At 44.0% G+C, this 26,055-nt stretch overlaps 1 protein-coding gene across 6 annotated transcripts in view; it reads right to left on the bottom strand.

Moving 5' to 3' along the window:
* RIPOR1 (RHO family interacting cell polarization regulator 1) overlaps positions 1-26,055 on the bottom strand; it is a 156,880-nt gene that overhangs the window by 97,616 nt on the left and 33,209 nt on the right. For 2 of the 6 annotated variants that reach the window (XM_078380365.1, XM_020811467.3), the window contains exon 1: positions 24,488-24,771. The exons of the other annotated variants lie outside the window; for them this stretch is intronic. The gene's annotated coding sequence lies outside the window, so the exon portion shown is untranslated. Of the gene's footprint in view, positions 1-24,487; positions 24,772-26,055 lie in introns of those variants that run through there. 6 annotated transcript variants of the gene reach the window in all.

Below are 26,055 nucleotides of genomic sequence, written 5' to 3'. Positions count from 1 at the left end.
CTGGAATGGATTAACGTCGCTATGCGGGGCACCACTGTACTAAGGAGGCCCAGGATTGTCTTTCTTGGGTGAACACAGGGCCAAAATGGATTCTGATAATTAAGTGGACACACTCGTCAATAATGCTGAAGTAACATGTTCTGTAGCCTACCACTCCACGGTACATAGCTTGGTTGTCCCAAAAATATTGAACATGGAAATCCACAGAGCTTGGAAAAGTTGTATTCGTATTATAATTCCTGGAATCCTCCACACAACCAGAACAGATAGGTTACTTACCTGCAGCAGTAGTTCTTTGAGTGGTTCTCACACTCTGGATGATCCATGCATGCACGGAGCCTGATCGGAACCTTCTAGAGCAGTGGTGTCCAACCTTGGCCTTCCAGATGTTCTTTGACTACAGCTCCTAGAAGCCTTCACCACCACCTTTGCTGGCCAGGATTTCTGGGAGTTGAAGTCCAAGAAAATCTGGAGGTTGGACATCACTGTTCTAGAGCTTCTGCAATCAGAAAAAGACACATTTGTATAGGCCCCTCCCTCACCACTATACTGTATGTACTTTGGTGCTGTAGCGATCACCCCTGTCATGCATATTCAGCAGTGTATTTGCATGAACCAATAAGGAGCTGGTGGGAGGCCGAGCCAGTTAGATAGAAGGGGGACTGTAGAAGAGTAGAGTGATAGATGAGAGTCTGAAGTAGAAGTTAGTCTGTGGTAGTTAGAGAGAGTAGCAGAGTTAGGAGTTAAGACTGTGAAACTTATAGAGAGCTAAAAGAGTTAAGAGTGAAAGAATGCATTAAAGTCTGTGAAGAACCTGTTTAAGCAAACTGTAATCAATAAACTTGTGCTATTCAATGTTATACTCAGCTTGGACCTCAGTCTTTCTAAGTAAAGGGTGTTGACAGAGGTCAACTGGTGGCAGCAGAAAGAAGAGAATGTGTTGTGGGCCTCAGGCTAGTGAAACAAGCAGGGGCCACGTGGGTAAACGTCACCGGTGCCAAGACTCTTCTCTCAGTTAAAAATCAACCGCCGCTGCAACTTAGAGCATGACAAAGAGGGGATGATGGGTGGGATGTGTGACTTCACAGAGGAATACTTGAAGTGTTACTGTTATAGGTAGACAACCTGTCCTCCTTCTTTGTGGCCTCTGTGACCAACACTCTGAGTGATGAGCAAGCTGGGTAAACCAGGAGGAGGGAGTCACACCAAGGTAGAAGAAAGTACTGCTCGTCCAAAAGAGCCATTGGACTTCTGCCTGACATCCAGTCAGTAGTGGCTGATAAATGTAGACAGCTGTGACCAGGTAGCCGATGTGCAGATATCCTGGAGAGAGAGTCCACTAACAAATGCCATGGAAGCTACCAAGGCCCGGGACGTCACTTCCGTTTGGGAGGGATGACCAGCTAAGAACTGAACCTTTGCATTACAGATATGGTAAACAACTTTTAAAATGAATATTATATATAAGATAGAAAAGGGAAAAACAAAGGCAACAGTTTTATCATTAGACCAAGAAAGTTGGGTGGAAAGTTTGGGGGTGTAGGAGGGTGGAGGGCAAGTTGGAGAGAGGATCGAACAGTGTGAGGAACTGCAGAGATCTCATTTTTAGGTGGGTGTGCTGGACAATGGAGGTCATAGAAGTGCTGAAGCATCAGGGCTGAAACCATTGCATGAGGTGTTAAGGTGCTGAGAAGCGAGCTCAGCCTGAGGTGCTAGTCCTTTGGGAGAAATGCCCAAGCCTTGTTGTAATCCACATAACTGCCAATACAGTGGATGCCCCTGGTCGGAACGCGGGTAGACTTTTCCAAGTTTACATTGTGGCTGAGATCTTGAAGGAGAGATAATGTGATTGTGCCGAGTTTTGCAATGGGAGTGTGCAACCAGGAGCCAGTTGTCGATGTATGGGAAGACGTGCATACCTTGTAACCTGAGGTATGCTGCCACAGGGGTCGTGCATTTGGTAAACACCTGAGGTGCTGCGGCAAGTCCAAGCAGAGGGAGAACGGACTCGAAAGTAACCATACGGAATTTGGTAGTGGTAATGTAATGAACGGTTCATGTCTCTGAGGTCCAGAATGGGGCAGAGGCCTCCGTCTTTCTTGGGGAATGTGAAATAGCAAGAGAAGAATCCTTGAGCTGTGCTGAGGGAGGGGACCCACTCTATGACATCTTTGAGTAATAGGGTTGCTGATGGAGGCATGATCCTGTAGGACAATGGAGAGACTTGGTGAAACTCTATATGGTACCCTTGCTCTACAATGGACAAGACCCAGGCATCTGTGGTGATGTACCTCCATGCAGGTAAGTATCGCCAGAGAGCAAGGTGATGAGGGTGGGGCCTGGGAGGCAGTGGAAAGATCTCAGCCATTGTGATGTCAAACCTGACGCTTGGGTCCTGGTGCTTGGTCATGTGTTGTTGCTGGGATTTGGCAAGGGAAGACTGCTATCTATAGCAGGGGGTAGTGGTTGTTTGGAAACGGGGATGAGCACCGCGCCCTAGAGTTGGACATGACTGGATTAAATGTCAAGGGGAACCTTTACCTCATGGTTGTTTGCTTCTGTGGTTCTTGCTGGAACCGTTGGTAGGCAGTGTAAGGATGACACCACTGTGTGTGTTCTGGGCACTGTTGGAAGATGGGGTAAACTCCCCAGCACCTAGCAGCCATTCTCTTCTCCTGTACATTCTCCAATATGTCATCTGTCTCTGCATTAAACAAGCCCATACCATCAAAGAGGAGGTCTCTGACACGGGTGCAAGTGTCCTCTGCAAGGCCTGCCATCCTGAGCCAAGAGAAACAGTGGAGTGAAACTGAGGAAGATATAAAGGTGGCACTGACAGCATGGCATACTGCCAGCACTTGTTGTTTGACCACCGATAGTCTTTCTTGTTGGAATGTCTGTGCTAGGATTCTCTTATCCTCAGGTAGAGTTTCTATGATGGGGGACAAGCTGTCCCATAAGAAGCACTGATACGTGCCCATGGCCTGACTCAGACCTGGTGGAAATGGATCTCCTATCCCCAACCAAAGACTTTCAAACCTATGCTCAGTTGATGGTCCATGTAGTAAAATCTCTTGATCTACAGATACATAGACCAGTTGCAGAACCATCAGACCACCTTTATGACTCAATTTCTAAGGAAACTATCATACCATGTCTCTGTACTTCCATCTCTCCTCAGTACAAGAAAGCGTTCCTGGATGAAACCAGCTTTGTCTCACACTATCTCCTGTAGAATTAACAACCTCTACAGGTTTGTGATCTGGATTCTGCCGTTCTACAAAAACAGCCTGCTCCCAACTCAGTCTTTGTAGACTGTCTCTGAGGCAGAATAGGCACTTGGTGTGGCCATCGGAGAGGGGAATTTATTATTGTAATCAATGTAGTGTTTAAATGGGCCTAAAGAGGCCATGAACAGTAAGAACCGGGGGGGGGGGGGCACAAAGATTGAAGCCAGATAGAAAAAATAAATATGGAAAAGATGATTAATAGTAGTAGAAACACAATAAAAGGTTTCTTTTTTTTTGTTTTTTTTGGTAGGTGATAGACTCACAGAAGATGTACAGAGAAGAATAAACAAGGTTTTCAACACGGCAGTTGAAAAAAAACTGAGAGGAGAACCTTGGTGCCAAGGTACATATAGTGGGGGGAGGGGCTATAATAATGTGTCTTTTTCTGATCGCAGAAGCTCTAGAAGGTTCTGATCGGGCTCTGCTGATGCGTGGATCACTTGGAATGTGATTCACAGAGGCCACAAAGAACTAAAAGTATTCTTGAAGGCTTTCACAGCCGGAATCCAACGGTTGTTGTAGGTTTTTCAGACTGTCTGGCCACAATCTTGAGGTTTTTCTTCCTAATGTTTCGCCAGTCTCTGTGGCCGGCATCTTCAGAGGACAGGAGTCAGAACTCTGTCTGTGCTCTGGTGCAGTTTGTGGGATAGTTGAGTATTTATAGCTGTGGGATCACCTTTTTGTCCTTTTCAGGAGATGAAAGGACAAAAAGCTGATCCCACAGCTATAAGTGTCTGTGGTAGTCCATCACAGTTGAGCATTTATCCCTGAAAGGGTTAATTCTGATATCTGCCTTCCTGGTGTGCAGCTCCCTAGTAGATTAGGGAGTCAACACAGAAGGGGCAGGAGACACCCCTGAGGTCACAGGTATAGCCTACTTAAGGAGGAATGAGAAACCATCTAATAGGTAGATGCTGTTGACTGGGAAGGCACACAAGATGCAAGAGGTGAGACCCAGGAAGGTGATCTCCATTGATGGCTGGGAGATACGTTTGCTGGCAAGACCCCAACACAGGTAAATGGGAAGACCTGCTGCCGCCACATTGATGAGAGGCTTGCTGGGCAGAGAACCAGCGACAGGCCCATCACCACTACCATAAGCAGAAGAAACAGCACCTTCCAAATGAGCCACCCCACACTACCACCCACTCTGACCAGCAAGGGGTCCCTGGTGCCACCACATTATGTCCTCCACCATGCATGCTAAGAGGAAGCCAGCCAAGTTTGCTAGGGGTTTGGCCAGGATCTACCAAACCTACAGGCCAGGGGAAGCTGCTGGTGAGTCCTATGGTTTGGCCAGAGGAGCCTATGCCACTCACGTACAAGGGCAGCTGACTACCTGCATACAACACCTGTGTTGCCGCACCTCCTTCTTAGCTCACTATGTGGGGTCCTTGACTTGGTGGTGGTGAAGGACTCTGGAGTCTGACCCCATGAGGCTCAGACTCCAGGACTAATAGCGGGAGGACTGGAAGTGGAGCCAACTTTCCAACATCCTGAGAACAGAGAATGACATTAGCGGTCAAATTCTACAAGCTTCATTTGTCCACTCTATTTCTATATTCCATAACCAAAAGGATACTTCAAAATTGTTGCAAACGTGGAACTTTTCAGAAGTGACAGGCCTGTTACTTCAAAAACCATTCTTACAACTATAGGCAAGCTGTAAATACAAATGCTTTAAATTTAATATATGTGGAGACTAAACTTAAGTTGTAGGCAAATGTTAGTTAAATAGTTAAATACATTTCAATTATAAGCTATTAACAATAAAAGTTAAAGACAATAACTTCTTATTTCAATCCAAAATTATAAGAGCTAATAGCCTTAAAAAGCACATCTTGTAAAAAACTCCAAAATATTTATATAAATAGAAATACGTTTCTCAGCTTTTTAGCACATTTGAACATACACAGAGAAAAATAAGACATTTTCTAAGTGCTGACATTCATGATTTCTGTGTGTTGCCTCTTTGCTGCTATCTTTTTTTCCTCCCCTGGCTTTTTTGGCTCAGCTTGGATGAGCTCCATTGTGGCTCTGCTGGCTTCATGCCAGCTAGCATCTTGCTTATGTTGTCCCAGCCTTTTTTATATGCATGGGATGTTTATATTTTTTCATCTTTGCTTATCTATCCTTGCATAACTTGCATATTCCATTACTAGCAGGCTAATATAAAATCTCACTGATTTTGCTACCTGAGCAGAAACAGACTTATTAAGACTATTTATGTAGTTTTGGACAGGGTTTTGGGTTTTGCCTGATAAAACAATTTATCTACTTCTTTCCTATCCTAGCAGACTTAATGGGCTTTTTCATAAGGGTTGCTACCTTGCAAGATTCCACTGAATTAACCTAAGTCTTTGTATGGCAAGTGAATCTCATACAGAAACAACATGCTTCTGCAGAGCTAGAGAAATACATATGTGAAGAAAGTAAGGAATATGGGGAACATGGGACATAAAATCTGTTTAGAAACTTTGAGGCTTCTTTGTTAGTGCCCAGGAAAACTGGCTGAGAATGCAAGGGTCAAGACCCGCCAAGAACAAAAGGGGAATTGACACCTTAATTTGAATTCCTGCCTAGGAGATCAAAGCAGAAGTGATGCCAAACACCTCCACCTTATCTTTTGCCATCAAAAACCAGCCTACTTTCTTCCCTGGAATCATGCAATGTGATATAGGATTACAACTGTGTAAAAGGGAGAAAGTGGTTTTGTTGTTGTAAAGATGAAAAGAGATTAAAATGTTCATTAAGACAGAATAGGTGATTTAATGTATACCCTGTTTCCTCAAAAATAAGCCCTAACCTGAAAATAAGCCCTAGTATGATTTTTCAGGATGCTTGTAATACAGTGGTGCCCCGCATAGCGAGGGTTAATCCATTCTGGATTAACCCTCGCTATAAGGAAACATCGCTAAACGGGATGCAAAATGCCATTGGAATGCATTAAACTTAGTTTAATGCGTTCCAATGGCTTCTATACTCACCATTAAGCGAAGTTTCCTCATAGCGCCGCCATTTTCGCACCCTCAGTAAGCGAGGGCAGGGTGTGAAAATGGTTGCGGTGGCCATTTTGGGTTGTCCGGCGGCCATTTTGGAGCCGCCGAACAGCTGATTTCCTGGCGTCGCAATGCGAAGATCGGTAAGCGAAACGCTTACCGATCTTTGCAATGCGAGTTTTGGCCATAGAGGCCATCGGTAAGCGATCGCATTAGCGATCTCAAAAAAGAGATCGCTATGCGATTTCGTCGTTATACGGTGCGCTCGTTAAGCAAGGCACCACTGTATACCGTAAGCCCTACCCCCCCCCCAAAAATAAGCCCCAGTTAACTGAAACCCCACCCTCCACCTTTGTGTAGCAACCACAAAAAGATGACATGACTGTATTTGAATAAATGTAAATTGTGGTACATGAAAAAATAAAACCACCCCTGAAAATAAGCCCTAATGCATATTTGGACCAAAAATTAATATAAGACCCTGTCCTATTTTCAGGGAAACATGGTAAAAGGGATTCAGAAAACTGATTAGTCGGGTTAGTTAGCCAGTCTTGACTCTAAGGAGAGAGGGTTTTGCTCACAGCTCAGTCCCAGGAGGAGACACTTTCATCCAGGTACTGTATGTGATGCATTCTGTGCATGTCCAAAGAAGTTGACAATAAGAAGTTGACGGCATATACCAAGATCCAGGTCTATAGAGCCTGTGTCCTGAGTACTCTCCTGTACTGCAATGAGTCTGTGCACAGCAAGAGAGGAAGCTGAACACATTCCATATGCGTTGTCTCCGACATAATTTTGGTATCTCCTGGCATGACAAAGTTCCAAATAGTGTAGTCCTAGAACGAGCTGGAATTTTTAGTATGTATACATTACTGAAACAGTGACGCCTACGTTGGCTTGGGCATTGGGAATGGCTGATGGCCGGATTCCAAAAGATCTCCTGTATGGCGAATTAGTGCAGGGGAATTGCCCCAGAGGGAGACCACAGCTGCGATACAAGGACATCTGCAAGCAGGATCTGAAGGCCTTAGGAATGGACCTCAATCAATGGGAAACTTTGACATCTGAGCGTTCAGCCTGGAGGCAGGGAGTGCATCACGGCCTCTCCCATTTTGGAGAGACCCTTGTCCAGCAGGCTGTGGCAAAGAGGCAGTCCCGAAACCAGCAAAAGCAGGGAGCTGGACAGGAGAGAGGCTGTATTTGTCTTCAGTGTGGAAGGGATTGTCATTCTTGAATCGGCCTCCTCAGCCACACTAGACACTAAGTCCTCCATGCAGAGCACCTGACCATAGTCTCTCGAGATGGAAGGAGGCCTAATCTGTGCATGTCCAAGAACTACACTGACCCCTCAAAGGTGCGAGTATCAGTTAAGTTGTTTTCCTTTGTTCTTCTCTGGTGTGAACTCTGGAACTGACTTAGACAATCTCTGTATTTTGCTGTAAGAAATTTTGAACAATGTTTTTGCAACGCTGTGGAACTTTTGTCTTTTTATCCTTTTCCCATTTTTTCCTTTTAATAAACCATGCAAAATCTCTTCAACTGCCTGCCTGAGTTTTTGCCTCAGAAAGTTTATAGTATTAAAACCAGGTCCTGCCTAACTAAACCAGCTACTGGAAAACTGTAGTGTTTGTGTGAGTGTGGTGGCAAATATGGTGCCTGTTCTAAGTGCCTAGTCTTGTGCATATTTTGAGATTCTCTGCAGACCCTGGCAGTGTTTGGGGGTAATATGATTCCAGTCAGGCTCCATAGTCAACAGCGTTAACTGATTCTTCCCTGGACTCATCCAGTCCAGGATAAGGACAGCATGGCTCAATGGATATACAGTGGTGCCTCGCATAGCGATGTTAATCGGTGCAGCAAAAATCGCTGATAAGTGATTTCGTCGCTATGCAATTTAAAAAAGCCCACAGGAATGCACTGAAACCCCTTCAATGTGTTCCTATGGGCTTAAAACTGACCTTTCAGTGAAGATCCTCCATACGGCAGCCATTTTCGCTGCCCGGTAAGCGAGGAATCCATCCCTAAACACAGCGGGTGGCCATTTTTTTTACCCAGTGGCCATTTTGGAACCGCCGATCAGCTGGGTAAAATCATCGCTTTGCGATAATCGGTAAGCAAAACAGGGAACCGATCATCGCAAAGCGAAAAAAAACCCATTCAGACCATCACAAAGCGATCTCAAAATCTTCATCGCTATGCGATTTCGTCATTAAACGGGGCGCCCGTTAAGCGAGGCACCACTGTAGAGAGGGTGCCCTCACCCGGCAACCATCACAGCATGGAATCATGGACTTTGTTAATTACTCTGCAGTGACCTTTAATGGACAGTCAACACATTGTGACCACTATCTGCTTTCAATGTTTATCTGCTTGCCCTAAAGTAACCTCTAACTGGTACAGTAATCCATTGATGTTTAAACTTCCATGTTATAATCATATTTTGTATTTCTGGGATTACAATTCATATACCCCCTTAATCATTTAATACTTTATTTATATAAAATACCAACCTTTGACAGTCCCCACTTCCATTACATGGGTATAAGTGTGTTTGTAGATTCTCTCTTGAGATGGGCACCTACTGTGGCACAAGGGATTGGGCCCTCAGGTGTTGCCCTGTGTCCTTCACGCGCTGCCTCCTTCTGTGGGTGCCCTGTCAGAAGCAGCGCTGTGGGCTTCCCTGCCCCTCGTCCTCCTGAATGGGCACCCGTGGGAGGATGTGGAGTGTGGAATCCGAGGCACCTGCACAACACCTGAGGGCCTGATCCTCTGAACCATGCCAAACCACTGAACCATCGCTATAGCGATTCGCAAAACAGTGATTCCTATGAGGGAATTTCACTGGACAATGTTTGGTCCCTGCTTTGTAAACTGATTTTCGCTAGACGACAATTTTGACAGCTCCCTCCGTGCTTGCAAAACAGGTGTTTTTGGGAACTAAGCTTCGCAAGGTAGCAATTTAAACAGCTGATCGGCAGTTTGCAAAGCGGCTTTCCTATGGCCAATCTTCGCTAGACAACAACAATTCTTCCCCACTGGAACACATTAAACAGGTTTCAATGCATTCCAATGGGGAAATGCTTTTCGTTAGACAATGATTTCGCTAAACAGTGAGTTCAGTGGAACGGATTATCATAGTCTAGCGAGGCACCACTGTAGTCCAAAATATCAGGAGGGAAGAGCCTATGGATCTTCTAGAGTAGGGGTCCCCAACCTTTTTCACCCCGCGAACTGGCTGGGGAAGGTGGGGCACCCCCCAAGCTCGTGGGCATGTGCGAATGAGTGAGTGTGAATGAGCATGCCTGCACGTACAAACAGTGGTGTGGAGGTTATGCACGCTCGCTCACTCATGTGCATGCACAAACAACAGCGCAGTGCTCATGCGGGGTGCGTGTGCACTTGTGCGCATGCGCAAACGGCGGTCCAGAGCTCACACAGGTGCACGCAGCACGCGCAAATCAGCTGTGCGGGGCTGAGTGCGTGTGTGAGGGGCAGGAAGTCTGTCTCCACGGCCCGGTTTGGCTCAGGCCACGGATCAGCACCGGGCCGCAGAACGGGGGTTGGGGACCTCTGCTTATGGATAGAGGGTCCTACTGTATAGTGACAGAGATGTGAGCCTTGGAGGCATCTAGTTTTCCAAAAGTTCATAGCAAATGTAACGTAACTATCATTGTGGGATAGTGAATTCTGCTGGTAAAGAATCTGCAAAGCAGGAGTGCTGACTGCATTGTCATAGTTTCTAGAACCAGACAGTTTTTTTTAAAGGAATGGCACCGTTGTGTATCTGCAATTTCTATTGATTTTATTCTGTAGATTAGTCATCCCTTCCAGATGCACTCCCTGGCTGATTCCTTTCAACACTTACAGCCTGGTCTCAGTTAAGTCGTCAACTGAACCACCACAACAATACATAGCATGGGCTCTGGCTCCCTGTATTGGCCAGTTCAGGTAAATACATTGTGAAAATACTTATTTCTAGGTTTTTCCCCTCTTTCAATCGTTTTCAAAATTTCAGACCACATATAAGTGAAAACATGGATACTCATCCAGCAGATACTGGGATCCTACTGTATGCCCAGCCTGAGAGAAACGGATGTCTACCCAACTGTCTGCAGTACTTTTGCAGTAATGTGTTCAATGCTGAAAGGGAGACAGAAAGGAAGTACTTTCTATTTAAAGATATTTTAATTCAAATCCTCTTGGCAATTGCATAAGATTTTAGTAACTTGCCATCGCTATCTGCAGCTGATTGATGAAGTGTTGGGGTACATTCTGGTTGAACAAATCAGGCACATGACCAAGCATGTGACCCAGACATTCCTTGACACCTTTCAATTAGCCAGGACAAGTTACCCAAACCTTATGCAAACACCAGCATGCAAGCACCAATAATAGTTAAATTTCTTGGCTGGAATCCATAACCTAATGCCACCTAAGGCCAGTGATGGCATCAGCAATGGAGAATGTGACAGGATCAACTTAGTTCAGAGGCTGGCAGCAAGTTCGTCATGCAGGAAGTTGCAGGTTCAGTCCCTGACAGCCACACTTAAAAAGCTGCTGGAAAAAGGAGTTTGCAGGAACAAATACCCCACTAAAAACAGTAAACAAAATCAACACCAAAAACACATTCAAAGCAATAAGTCACAACAGTTCATTCAAAATCCCAACCCAGGCAGCCAGTCAATAAGAGAAAGCTTCCTGAAGAAGAAGGTCTTTGCCTGCTTATGAAAGGACAGCAAAGATGGGGCAAGTCTGGCTTCCTGTGGGAAGGAGTTCCAAAGGCTGGGGGCATCTTTGAAAAACAGCTGCATGTTTGATAGTGCAGGGATGGTGTTAAAATACTGGTATGTGTTTCAAACACTTAGGTCTTTTTTTAATTGGCTCCTTATGCTGTCTTTTTCATGGCAAGGACAAGAAAAAAAGTCCAAAAACAGGCAGAGTGAGACTCCCCAAAAGGGCCAAAGGCTGCATTGTGTTACTGTGCCCATCCTTATTCAATTATTACTTTCATTTTTCCCCCTAGCTCAGAGCTTAGGAAACTTCCTTTTCATGCAGGTGCTGGAAGATGACTTTTTGGAGCACCAGCCTAGAATCCTGTCAGAAGGTCAACATGGGGAGATTTAACAATCAGAGGGATTGGTGACAGGAGATACATTTATAGGCTACTAATAAAAATATATATTTAAAAATCGTATAAAATGCAAGCTTCTGTGGGTAAATCACATGATAAAAGGGACTGCTGACATCATCTTCAGGACTGCCAATCCGGAGGGTGCTGCTGCCTTGGGAACCCAACCTCACTCTCCTGGGTCTTTGTGGCCTCACAGGGGCCCCACCTCTCTGCTAGTAGATTAAAGGGGCTTGCTGGACAGGGCAGGAGACCAGATGGGAGGCCACTGGCCAGAGAGCAGCCCGGCAGAGAGAGTGGCGGCTGCGGCTGCAGGGGACCCAGCCCTTCTGCCCAAGGCAAGTTCTGAACTTGCTAAGTGGGTTTGCGAGTTAACAAGGCTGGTGGAGATCGGTGGCTTGAAGCTGGCTGATGTCAGCGATGGACCGGGGGGAAGTTGGTGGAGGTTGGCAGACAGAAGCTGGTGGAATCTGCCAGCGGAAGCTGGCTGAGGCCACAAGGCAGAGGCCGGCAGAGATTGGTGGATGAAGCCGGTGGATGTTAGCCATAAACCAGCTGGCAGAAGCTGTGGGGATATTGGTGGATGGAAGCCTGGGCGTGTGTCAGAGGGGGAGTGAACGTGTGTGTGTGTGTGTCAGGGGGGCTGGCTGGTGTGTGTGTGTGAATGTGTGTGAATGGGCTGGCTGGCGTTCCATGGGGATGTCGCCAGGGTGTGTGTGTGACCCAAGTATTCGGGAGCTGGCAGAGGCTGGCTTCAGAAGCTGAGTGGAAGAGATGAACAGGTGAATATTCCCGGTGGAAGCCAGTGGATGCTGGCAGGCGGACCTTTGAGATGAAGCTGCCAGAACATTGGTCGGTGGATACGCCTGGGTTGAAGCCGGTTGATGGCAGTGGACGAGCTCACCCCTTAGTTGTTTTTCTCTCTTTTTCTCTTGCAGGACCAGAAGCGTCGTCTTCCCCGGAGTGATGCGAGGGACCAGAAGGCAGGCGTCCTGCTGGAGCTGAGCTGGGCTGTCTCCACTGAGGACTGGGATACCCATTTAGGCTCTTTTCAAAAGCCAATAAAAATATTTTTTTGGAATGATTTTGAAGTGCCTTGTTTGTCAGGGGCTTTCATGGGAGCGTCTTCCCCATCCCCTCATTATGTCTGGGGCCCAATGCCTGGGATGGGTCTCTGTGAGGTCATGGTGTGGGGTCTTGTGATGTCACAAGAGGCAGGAGCCTCTTCAACAGTGGAAACGTAATGTGTCTGCTGCAGGTGTGAAGGAGTGGGAGAGGCACCTTTGGTCCCCTATACGACTTCTTAAACATATTATGCACCCAACACATGCCAGTGAGCCCTGGTGCCATTCAGAGAGGGTTGGAGTTGTGTACCCAAACACTATGCCCACCCTGTAACAATAAACGAGACTTGCTCCTTCCCTTCCACCACTGCTCCTGACATTTGTCTGCCTGGCCTGGAGAGATTCAGGGAAGCACAGCCACTTCCTGGCACTGCAACTCATTCTCTGAGACCTGGCAAGCCTCATCTTCATCATCAACACCATGAGCACTCCATGAACAGCTCCCTGCAGAGTACATGTGGGGAGAAAATATGCACTTCAAAGAAGTGTACAGTCCAAACTCTCATGCCAGTGCCACAATTGAGGAAACTGAGATGGGCAATAATTTGGAGATGAGCGTACATTAAAATTGATGTGGATCCATACACTGGCACCGCAAAATCTGCTGCCTGAGGGAAGTGGCTGCCTCTGAGCACCTAATGGTTCACATGTCTATGAATGTAGCAAATGTAACATAACTCATTGTGGCACAGTGAATTCTGATGGTAAAGAATCTGCAAAGCAGGAGGATTAAACACTGGAGGTCCACCCATGGACTCATTCAGGGACCCAGCCTTCCTCTCCACTCAGCTGTCATGATTCTTTTTTCCCTCTTCTTGAATGCCCAACAATTCCCCTTTGTCTTCTGTTTCTTTTCTCTCCCACCCAGCTTTTTCCCTTGCAGGTCTATTCTGGGGCTAATTCAGACTTTCACTCTGCTCACTCTTCTCCCACAACACAAGGTGTTTTCTCTCTTTCAACATTTTGAAGAGTTCTGTTGTAGTCATGTCCAGGATGATGGTTTCTACTCCCCTGAGGATGATCAGGGGACTGGAAATGAGCCCTATGAGGAAATACTGAAGAAGCTGAACATGTTTAGCCTTGAGAAAAGGGGACAGAAGGGAGATGTGATAGAACTTTTCAAATACTTGAAAATTAGTCATGCAGAGGAGAGGCATGATCTGTTCTTGATCATTCCAGACTGCAGGACACGTAATCATAGGCTCAAACTACAGGAAGCCGGATTTAGGCTGAATATAAAGAAAAACTTTAACTGTTAGAGCAGTACAGCAATGGAACCAATGACCTTGACAGGTGGTGAGTGCTCCCATATTGGAGGCATTCAAGAGAAAATTGGACAACTGTGTGTCAGATCTGCTTTGATTTGGATTGCATCATCGAGCAGGGGGTTGGACCCGCACGGCCTTATACACTCCTTCCAACTCAATTATTTTATGATTCTATGAATTCCACAATCACATGCATCATCTTTTGAGGTGACAGGGAGTACAACATCATTAATATTTTACTCCAGAGGTGTTAATCTGAATGTGCCTGTATTATTATATTGGGAGGCTTTGGGAATTTCAGCTCCTTATAGTGTATTCTCCTACTTGTGTGAGTAGGTGTGTGTGTTCAACTGACTGTGATTTGATATCAGCATTTTGGTAAGGAAGCAATTTGTATGGGTATGCACTACAGAAGTAAAGTTTCTGAATCAGAAAAGCACAGTAGGATCCCACATCTGCAGGGGAATGGTTACAAGCTCCCCTTGCAGATGCTGAAATATCTGGATAATCATGAACACTATACCTAGCATGGTCAAAAAATAAAATCCAAGAATATGTATTTTCACCTGTATCACCAGAACTGGTCAACCAAGGGAGCCAGAGACCATGCTATGTACTCTTCAACAACAATGGTCGTGAATGACTTCTATCAAGGTCCAATGGTCAAGAGACCTCCAGGTGGTTTCATGAAGCACTCCCCAAACAATAGCATCCAAAAACAACAGTTGCTTCCTGCACTGATTTCACACAGGAACCATATTTGAATCATAAAACTAATCCCCTATGGTAGGGGTCCCCAACCTTTTTCACCCCATGGACCAGCTGGGGAAGGTGGAACAAACCCCCCCCCCCAAGATCATGGGCATGTGCGAATGAGTGCGAATGAGCGTGCATGCGTGCATAAACGGTGGCACGGCACTTATGCACACTTGCTCACTCGTGTGCATGTGCAAATGGCAGTGCAGTGCTCACACGGGCGCACGCAGCATGTGCAAATCAGCTGTGTGGGAGGGAGTGCGTACGTGGGGGGGCAGGAAGTCTGTCTCCACAGCCTGGTTCAGCTCAGGCTATGGACCAGCACCGGGCCGCAGACCGGGGGTTGGGGACCTCTGTTGTAGAGTACATTAAAAGGATACAATGGAGCACAGCTATCACCTCCAAAGCAAACAGGCCCACTTCAACGAAGAGACCAAGACAGAAGAATGCAACGGAACAACCACTCACTTCAGTGTATCTCACCCTGCAGTTCTGCCTTCTTTGCTCAGCATACCAACTTATTTGTTCTCATTAAATGTTAATAGGAACAGCACTCTTGAGGCAAGAGGGGGAAAATGATATCCCAAGAGAGCTTTGCTACCAGAAAAACCAAAAGCCATGTTTCTTCTTAACATTTTGCCCACAACGCTCCCATTCTGGGCAAAATCTTTGGGCTGAAGTCCCCATCATTCTCTAGTAGGAAGCTGATGGAGGATTCTCTGGCTTACCAGCCAGCCAAGATGCCTCTGCCTAATGTCCCTAACAGGCATTCCACCATGGCCCTAGATATTCTATTGTTGTTACAAATCGGCAGAGACGTCACATGACATTTTGAGGCATGAGGCACAGCAAAAAATAGCAAACCTAGTGCACAAGTTAGGTAAAAAGAAATGCTCCTTATATAAATGCCCTGCACGTGCAGTGACTTCTGGGGTGGAGTGGCATCCAGGGGTGTTAGGCAGAGATATCTTGGTTAGCTGGCAAGCCAGGGTAACTGCTTTTATGATCCACCCCATAAACCTTTCAGCAGAAATGGTCCGCCCTCTTTTATATACAAAACACACAAAGAAAAATTGAGGAGATTCATCTGAATGCAATTGTTCTCTGTATACATAAACTCAATGCCCTTTGAAAGTTAGGCATATGGGCCTACTGGTGCTGAAGGAGGTGGAAAGAACACAGCCAGCATAATTTTTGCGTGGGGTAGAAATTCAACGTAACTTTGGGTAAGAGGTTTATAGCCAGCTGGATGATTACTTTGTCTGAATACTAACAGGCATAACATTGATCAGCTCTAAGAGCACAAATCTCCCTAACTTGCCATGTAGGTACAATGGCCACTAGAAAGGAGGTCTCAGCTCCAAAGATGCAGTGACCAAGGGCTGAAGAGAAGGCTTCATATGATGAGTTAAAACTAAAGGAAAGCTCCCAGATAGCAATGGTGAGTAAGCAAGTGGAAATCTGTGTTGTCCCCTTTTTAATTTTTTTTAACTCCAGTGCTGTAAACACTGTAAACAGTTCCAAAATGGCAGACAAAAAGCCAGAAAGGTGCAGCTTCAATGAACAAATTCCATGTTAAGACCAGAAATGGTTGCCTGGCTACTTTTAACCCTAACATTCTTCTTTTGATTTGTAGGCTGATCCTCAGAGCTCTCTCCTTTGGCTTTGTCTACGTGTCCCTCCATGTTGATGGCAGCAATATGAAGTCAGCTTTCTTGTGCTGAACTTGCTGAAATGGTGTTATTGACTATGATGCAATGGCCGTGACCAATGGGATGAGAGTCATGAGAACATATAGGACCCCGGGGGCATTTTGCTAATGGTTTCCATTCTGCCTGAGGCAAAACTCATTATTGAAAAGGCAGACAAGGCTGTTCTTTTAAAAAAAGGTACAGTAGGCCCTCGACTTACAGACGGGTTGACTTACAGACTTTTTGAGTTACAGACTTCTCTGGCCGCAAAATTTAGGTTTGACTTGCAGCCGGAGAATCGACCTACAGGCCAGAAAAAAACAAAATGGAACAAAAATGGAACAAAAACGGCCGGTTACGGGATTAATCGGTTTTCAATGCATTGTAGGTCAATGGAGACTCGACCTACAGACTTTTTGACCTGCAGCCACCGTTCCAATAAGGATTAATTCCATAAGTAGAGGGTCCACTGTAAGACTCACTCCTATTCCCTCCCAACAGATCTTATAAGCAAAGGTTTTATGACTCCCCTAGAAGAAAAAGGCACTTTTTGTAGATGTCTGTAAGGGGGATTTTCCCCCCAATGGTCCACACAATAGTTAAAGAAAATTACAAGAGCCATAAACTCTGAGGAGAAAAAATGTTATCAACTACTTATTTTATGTTTATAAGTAAGAACTACAAAAATAAATAAAACTTGAAAAACAGTAATAATGATTTCTAGAGATAACTTAAAATTGAAGCTCTCAGAAGAGCTTTGCTTTGAATGTGGCCACTGTGGGAAAGGCATGTGCACTGCGGGGAAACCAACGGTCAAAACCAAGGATCACAGGCTGTTCCACAGCAGAAGGTTGTAAGGTTGCAATGGGAGTTAGTAGGCCTCAAAAAATTAGCTGAATACTGATTAATACTGTCACTGCCAAGAACAACATCCTTGATTGCCAAAAGAAGTGACGATGCAATGCTGCATGAGCCAAATTGCCACTAATAGCTTGGAAAGAACAAAAAAACATAAAATTGAGTTAAACTGCTCACTGCAATGGCTCTGCAGGAAGATTTTTATGAAGACAAGAAATCTTGGATTTGGGTGCAATAAAATGTATTGGGGGGGGGACTCCAATATCCACAACATCAGTGTTTGCTATCATGTTGAATAGGAAAACAGCAAATTAAAGAGCAGCTTTTTCTTTCTTTGTTTTTAAAAACATGACCGCAGCACTTGCCTGTCATTTGGGAGTAGTGGTAACAAAAAACTAGCATTCAAAATCCAAATGCATACATCCCACAAATTATCCGAATTACTGAATTATGTCAGCCATTAAGAAACTAATCCTAAAATGAAGCTGGGTTAAAGCTACTTTTGCTAAGCTTTGCGTTGGACAGCCCAATCTGGTAGCAGTTAAGAACATGAAGCTAGAAGCCGCAGCGCTGTCTAACCCAGGGCTGGATGTCTATGACTCTCCAGATATTTTTCAAGCTACACCTCACATAATTCCTACTAGCTATGCTATGTCCATATCTGTCAGGAACCCATCCATGGTTCAGCTTGTCTGCTAAGTGGCCTTAAAACTCTTGTCTCAGACACATGCTTTCTCTTTCTCTTCTATTCCAAAAGACAGAGATAACAACAAAGACTTATTTTACAAGGTAGTCATTAAGAATGTCTGAAATAAATACAGTACGTATATACTTGCTAGTTAAAATTCAGCCTGCGTTAAAAAAAAAACCCTAAATAAATTATTTAATTAATAAATAAACATAAGATCCAAAGTATCTTAGCATTCAGCTGGTTGAGGAGATGGGAACAGTAGTCCCAGTGGATCTAGGAGGTGTCAAACTGGCCGGGGTGGGGCTGTCTAACACATTCACTGGTATTTCAGAGGAGTGGAGGTTAGGAAGTCTTGCATTGTAGGTGGGAGGAACATTATCATTGTCAGTTGGTTGCATATTTGCAGCAATGGGCAGAGAAGACCCAAACCAGGGTTAAAAGTCAGGCAGCAATTTCTGGCCTTAAAATGGACTCTACCTGTTGAATGGCTGCACCTGCTTTTTGGTCTGGTATTTTGGGACTGGGAGTGCTGGCAGTAGGCACTGTGACTTGCCAGCTGTCCCAGGAACAGATCCAAACAAGACTGTAAAAGGGAACCAATCCATTACCCATTGATATACAGCTGGAGTCAGTAAACATTGTTCCAGTTCATTATTTTGCAATGGAGCAGTTCCAAGGAAGGGAAGAAAGGGGAGGAAAATGTACGTAGCCCTCCAGATACTGTGGGACTGCAACTCCCAGCATTTCTCACTATTGACTATACTAGCTAGGGCTGATGGAATATGCAGACAAACAACATCTGAAAGTCCATACTTTGCCCATCCCTGTTTCATTAACATCATACTAAATTATCATGGAATAAAGGGATTTTTCCAGTCTTTCTGCAGGTCAGATACTGTATACTGTAATTTGCATTCTGGAGTCCGCACACTGATGAGCAGTCAAAGATGCATCTGAAACAATGTGCATCTTTGCACATTTTTTGCATTGGAAAATGCAAACATTAAAACAGTATGGAGAACATTGCTTAAGTACACTTTAGCTGATAAGGGAATGCAGTTAATGAACAAGTACAATTTAAAATATATATGCAGATATGCAATCATAGGAGTAGATGTCAAAAGGAAGACAGATTTTAGTCTGTGCATCGATGGATTTGAAAAAGGGAGGAAATCCATGAATGCAGACTTTGTATCAGGGTGGATTTGATTTAAATCAAATTTATTTAAATAATGATTGAAACTCTTTAATGATTTACGTTTAAAAATTGATTTTTTAATTTAGAATTTTATTTAAAACATTTTGATTTTAAAAAATCACTGATGTTTGCCCACCCTGCTTTGTAGCACGTGACTTGGAAATTTTACCTTCTGCAGAGCTTGGTATCAACAAGTAGTCTACTGCTTTAGACATCTCCAACACATGCTCTTCTATCCCGGACCCAGAATTAACCACCTCCAATTTCAGCCCAACCTACAAACAACTTTGAAGCAATGTTTCAAGCAAGAATGCTGTCATTTGGCAGAATCCAACAATCCTTTCTGCGTTATCAGCCAGCCCTCGCTTTATTTGCTGCTGGAAGACTCCAGAACTGACTGCAGCCTAATTATTTCATGTCACTGTTATATGCCATTAAGTCAGAATTGACTTACAGCAACCCTAGTAGGTATTTAAGTGAGGCATTTAAGCAGTGGTTTTTACCACTCCCCCTGGGCCCACACCCCAGTGAGTTTTCATACCAGAGCCAGAGAACCAGACTCAGGTCTTGAGTCCTAGTCTACTACAAAGTGGAGGAGGGGAGATAAGCAGAATCCTTAAACCCAGGCTTCAAGAAGCCAAAAAACTGAACAGATGGCCTCCTCTATTCAACACAAGATAGTTCCAAATATTCTCAGTCTTTGCTCAATTGCAGTGTCTCCCCAAAACTATATTGTGACATCTATTGATCTCATTGCTTCTAATTATTAAATTGATCAATAAATCCCTGTTGTCCAAAGTTCAATTATCTAAAATACTTGATGATGTGGAATTGCTGTTTCTCCATATCTGTCAGGGGCTGAAATCCTGTTGCATAATTATGCAAAAGGCACAATGTTTGGAAGAGAATTGTTTTAAGTTAAGAAATCTTCATAAATATTATCTATTGTACCCAAGTCATACAACTTGGGGCTTACGAGACATCTTGGAGAAGTAAAGTGCAATGAAAGAAGACTAAATATTTTTTTCAGTTTTAGTTCCACTTCAAATTGGGCAAGGGGACTGAAACATACAATGTTCTTCCATACAAGGGGGGGGGGGAGGAGAATCTCTAGTCTTAGAAAGCTAGTACACCAGAAAGTAGGTTATACAGTACTGAAATGTTTTTCCTGAAATCTAATTTTCTGAACTACAGTATGACAGGAAGAAAGGTGCTAACACAGTCTTCTTTCTGATATGCTAGCTTTATGTGTACAATGTTTTTTCAAAGGGACTACTAGATCACCTGAGATCAGCATTTGCAATGGGTCCAAGATAGACACAGCTTTACCACCTCAGAGAACACTAGCAGAAGGGCAGGGTGGGGCTTTTTTGCCTGCTTCATTTTCTCTGCTGAAGTTTTGTACACTTTATGTGGCTTAATATTTTCTCTGTTCCATGCTAAATACATAAATAACTGTGTGAATCAATTGTCCTCGCTATGAAAGATTTATGCTTCAATTTTACTATTTAAAACAATGATTTTATGTCATTATAAATCACCCTGACTTCAGTTATTTTTTTCATAGAAAGTGATCAACCCTTTTTATAAACCAGTCAAAGGTGAAAACTCTCCTCTGTGGTTACTGGAAGGGCAATGGCATAAGTCATCGTGGCAAACTGCTGCTACTTAATGAGTCTTCACTTGGGACTCCTGGTCACAAGCCAAGCTACCCAACTGGTGCACAGTGAGGAATCCAAGTGAGGACTCATCATTTAGCAGCAATCTGGTGCTGGAAATTCTGCAATTGTACCTTTTCCAGAGTAACAGGATTTTGGCTAACATAAATAATAATGCCAACCAGCTTCCCTCCCCCCACACCCCAAAAAGAGAGAGATGTGTGCTGGAGTACATTTAGTTTCTTGCTCTTTCAATCCCCTCCCCTCCAGAAGACAGTGGAGTGAAATATAGGGAAACACAAAGCACTTTCCCATTTAGCAATTGCTATGGAAGAGGCAACAGCCTTCCCAAAAGTTTCTAATATAACTCTTCCATCAAGATACCTCTCCTTTGCAACCAGACCCATATCATTTGGGATTGAATTGGTTAACTTTTAGCTGGAAATAGACATTTGCTCAAGCAAACCAACTTTTCACTTCCCTCACAGCTGTTATCTTGGCAGGCAGAGAGACAAGGAAGAATCCAACTGCAGAACAAAGCAAAGCCAATTCTTATAATTCATTCCACAAATCAGAAACAAAAAAGAGAAACTGATCCTATACATAGGACTTTAATTAGACCTGTAACTCCCACTCCTTCAGTCCCACAGAAGCTGCCAATGGCACATTTTATCTTTAAACTGCCACTTAAAAGGAGATAGATTTCCCCCAATTAGTTTGTGTTATATGCTGTTAAGTCGGAACTAATTTACAGTGAACCTAATAGGGCTTCCAAGGTAAGTGAGGTATTTAAGGAAAGGTTTTACCAATCCTATTCTCCCTGTGAGATTCCATGGCCAAGCAGAGATTTGAACCCTGGTCTCTAGAGTCCACACTAAACTGGGTATCTCAATGAGTTTATTAACAGATTAATTTAATCAAAGTCAACAAAATCAATAAACTAGCTAGCAGCCCTATTAAAAAGCCTTTGTTAATCAATGGAACAGGAAGGCATGCATTTAGCAGTACAGAAGATCAATATCTTAATAATATAATGTTTAATCAGTTTAAGTAGAAAACACAGGAATCTTTCTTGTATTGTCCCCATGTGTATTGTTGAGCATGATCCTACCATGTGGTTCATCTAATCCAGTGGTTCTTAACCTTTGTTACTCGGATGCTTTTGAACTGCAACTCCCAGAAACCCCAGTCAGGACAGCTGGTGGTGAAGGCTTCTGGGAGTTGCAGTCCAAAACTCCTGAGTAACCCAAGGTTAAGAACCAGTGATCTAATCTCTGGTGTCTATTTGTCAAAGGACCAGGATTGGACAGTGTTTCACTGAAAAAAGGGACCTTGACAGTGTTAGGCATGACTATCTTGTCTGGCATTTTTGAGTTTACCGCCTTTGGGATCCACAAAAGAAGTGCTTTTTTAGTCAACTGCTTTAAGGTTCACAGGTTTTCACAAGGATGCTAGAAAATGTAACCTTTTTACCATCAGACCACAATAACAAGGTAGGTTGTGAATGTAATCCAAGAGTCATTAAGGGGAAAAATCAAAAGAAAAATGTTTTTAAATTCCATATTTGTAGAGTACTTTTTTAAAAATAACTTTCTGTGTTGTAGATCTTGTGCCTTGAAGACATGTAGGAACTTTGTTAGGGAAATTTTTGTCATATTTCCAAGGTAAACCTTTTCTCAAGCAGTGTCAATTTCCAGCAGCAAATTTCTGACAAAAATTAGCGAAGAATTGCCTGGATATGAGAAGCAGGGGTCAGGTGACAAGCATAATAAATGCAGTGACTGGCAGGCAGACTGACAACTCCTCATGAGTGAAAGACCAGTAACTTTGGCATGTTTATGCCACAGAGAAGCTTCTGTTCACCACCTAAATGTGTCAGGATGTGACTTTTAAGCCCAAATTCAACAGCACACATCAAGTATCACAAATTCAGAGATTATTTTAGAAGCCAAAGCTTGATTGACCAGGTCATCTATTCCCATTTGACCTGCACTTATACCGCACGGAGGTCATACTCTTCAAACTCAACCCATTAAGAGAAATGATTTCCTGCTAACATAAAATTTTGCATACATAAAATAACAGTCATAATGAGCAGTCCCTGACTAGCCCTCCATCAGCATTAGTTTTCTGCTCACAGAGAGATTTTTCACAGTGAAAACATCAGGAAAAAAACTTTAAAAGAGACAAACACATTATGACAACTTAAAGACTAACTTAAAGACTAATTTTAATGTGAGTTTCATGGATTGCCCACTTCTTCAGATATTAGACTGTGTGTCATACTTATACATGGCCCCATGGCTATATGGCAGTCATGTAATCTTACTCCAATGTCTGAAGAAAGCTCACATTCAAATAGTTCAATTAGTCTTTAAGGTGCCACAATGTTTTTGCCTCTTCTTCGTTGCTTTTGTTTTGTTGTCTGGTAAACGTGCACAGATTAACATGGCTACTTCACATTGAAAATTATGTTCTATCACCTGCAGTCTAAAATGGTACAGCCCATGAAACCACTGTAGATATTGAGAGAATCTACTATATGAGGTATACCTTAGGGCTAGCTTGTGAGTCAGCTGGACACAGCACAGACCACACTGAATGCCATACTAAACAGTTTGCTGTGACATGAAAGTCCCTGGTTTTTAATGTGGCGTTTCCAACAAACCGCTAATAAAATTAACCATAATTTGTCAGTCTGGACAATACAACAAGCTGTGATTAAACAGAAGAGAGTGCGAACCATCACGTTGCCTGGCCTCATTTGTGTCATACTAAACTAGGATACAGCATGACATTTGAATATGGCTATAGACTTGGAAGGTGATTTCGGATCAACACAAACTCTTCAGCAACAAACCTCACTGAAGGAAGGCCAAGCAAAGATACCTGAGATCAATACCCTACATTAAAGCCATTGACAAGAGAGAATGTTCATTGTCGTTGACAGAAGACAAAAAGAAGGAGAACAAAAAAAGATAGGACATTTTTGGAGAAGTAGTCACATGATTCGAATCCACCTTTCTCCCATTAACACATAAAAGAGAAAGAATTTTTCCGCCACCATGTCAGCAAGTAAAACAACAAAAATTAGGGAAGCATGAATGTATCAAACTGCAGAACTGCTGGATAGTTTAGTGGTTTAAGTCTCTGGCTGCAAAGCCAGCGGTTGGGACCCCCCATTGTCCCTGCTTGACAGGGGCTGGACGTGTTGTTCCATAGGGTCCCTTCCAGCTCTGCAGTTCTACGGTGGTGGTGATTCTGAGTTTTTAAATGATTTTTAAAATCATGCTGACAGCAATGCAGAAACGAGTCTGAAGGTACTGGTGAGAGCAGAGAGCAGACAATTACTGGGATGGAGATCAAACTGTTTTTAAAATTCAATTGGATACAAAATGTTGACTTTAAAACAAAGACTGAGTTCCTTTGCCTCCTGGAGATATTCCTCAAGCAGCCTCTTATGCCTTTATTCTGGAAGTCAGCAAGCAAGCAGATGAAAAATCGACTCCCTCTGAGATAGGTCCACACAACAAAGCTTTTCATCCCTAACCAGTCAATTATCTTACAAAATAAAGCCAGCATAGCTAAGATCCTCCTCCCAAGGCCTGGGGATCTTTCTCTTCAGAGCAGAACCCCTTCTCGGCACTGAAGTACATAGCCAGAGACTGTGTTGCAGCCTTCCCAGCTACAAATACTGTAAATATATACTGATCCAGTACAAAGCAAGAAAAAAGGAAGCACAACTCCATTCTCCCAGAATGACCTCCCCAGTCTTTTAAATACTGATAGTCAAAAAATGATTCTGGGAGCTCTTCTGGGAACTTACATGTCCAGGTGCCCAGGCGGAGCAAGCAGGGGGAGACGGCGAGTCCAGCTTGTTGTGCTTCCTTTGTTCCACTCCCGTGGACAGAGTGAAAACACTGAAGTCTTAAATGTGCTCGCTCGCTCAGGAGCACCTACCCCCCTCCTCTCTTGCCTTTGCCATGGAAACCATCTGAAGCCATGTGATTGAGGCAGGAAACCAAAGGAAAGCGCCCCCTTCCTACATTATTCCCCCCCCCCGCCGCCCCCATACATACGATAAGGAGACCAGAGAGTGCTGCCACTCTGGTGTGACGCTGTAACCCTGAGAGGCTATTTTAAGGTGGATCCCCATCTCCTTCAAAGCCCCTGGGCGTGCAACACAACCGTTTATCCAGACGCTGCTGCATGCGAACGCAGTCCTTTCTTTCAGCTTTGGCAACCCAGCACCCTCCTCAAACCCCTCTGACTTGGTGAACAATGTGGGGGAGACCCTGGCATTTTTGTGCTGCATGAGAGTTTCTGCACTACCAGGGTGGCCAAGCTTCCTTTTGGAAGATTCATCGGGAGGGTTTTTCTTTTGTCAGAATCTGGCTGACTGCTGTGTTTCTGCTGAGCAAAGAATTTGACCTCTATTCCACATTGGTTAGGAACCCCGGGACGGGATTATTAGAGAACGTGTGTGTGAGCTCCTGAACTGCTTAATGTAACTTGGTTCACTTGCTTAAAGCTCTTGAAAAATATTTGTTCTCTTGACACCTTTCTGTGGTGCACTTTTCTTTACTGAAAACTGACATCAGAAATGAACATGTATTTATTTTCTACATTTATATCCCACCTTTCCGCCAAGGAGATTACCGTGGTGTACATCACCTTCTCTCCACTTCAACCTCAAAACAACACTCAGCCTCAGCAGGGGAGGCTGAGAGAAAGAATGAGAAGCCCGCGGGTGCTAGTGAATTGTGCTTTCTTTCCCAGAACATGTTTACCTTAAGACAGGAGGCAGGATTGTATGAAAAATATGATTGGAGATTTAAGAAAGAAAAAAACATCTCATGGAAAGAATCTGAAACACACTGTTTAGAGGTAAACAAGGGTGAAAGAGGGTTCTTCCATGCAGAAACCCACAGATCTCACCTGCAGTTAAAACGATTAAGGGGCTGCTCCTGGCAAGGCCCTCTCCCCACGAACATGGAGCGTCTCTGCCAAAGAGAGCAGTCCATTCTTGGCTGGACAGACCAATGCTCTGACTCAGCAGAAAGAAGGTTCTTATGCTCAAAGAAGTGGCACTCTTTGTTTCAGGAACAGCCCAGTAACAAATGGATATAAATAGACAGAGACAAAGGCTGAGATGTTTGCAACCACGAATACAGTATACACAGCACAGTTTTACTGGTACTGGTGGGGAAAAATGAAATGCTGGCTACTCCAGAACCTATTTACCAAGCTGCCCCTGGCCTCAAAAACAAGAGCCAGAAAACCACCTGACCCATTTTCACCCCATTTGTTGAAAAAAACTATGTTGTTTTCTGCATGGCTGAGGACTTGCTTGCAAATGGCTCAGATCCCAGTTTTTAGTGTAATTTTAAAATG

Source organism: Pogona vitticeps, chromosome 10, assembly GCF_051106095.1.
Source record: "Pogona vitticeps strain Pit_001003342236 chromosome 10, PviZW2.1, whole genome shotgun sequence".
In the NCBI taxonomy this organism is placed as follows: Eukaryota; Metazoa; Chordata; class Lepidosauria; order Squamata; family Agamidae; genus Pogona; species Pogona vitticeps.
The sequence above is the reverse complement of the archived record's forward strand: the minus strand, read 5'-3'. Positions and strand labels throughout refer to the sequence as shown.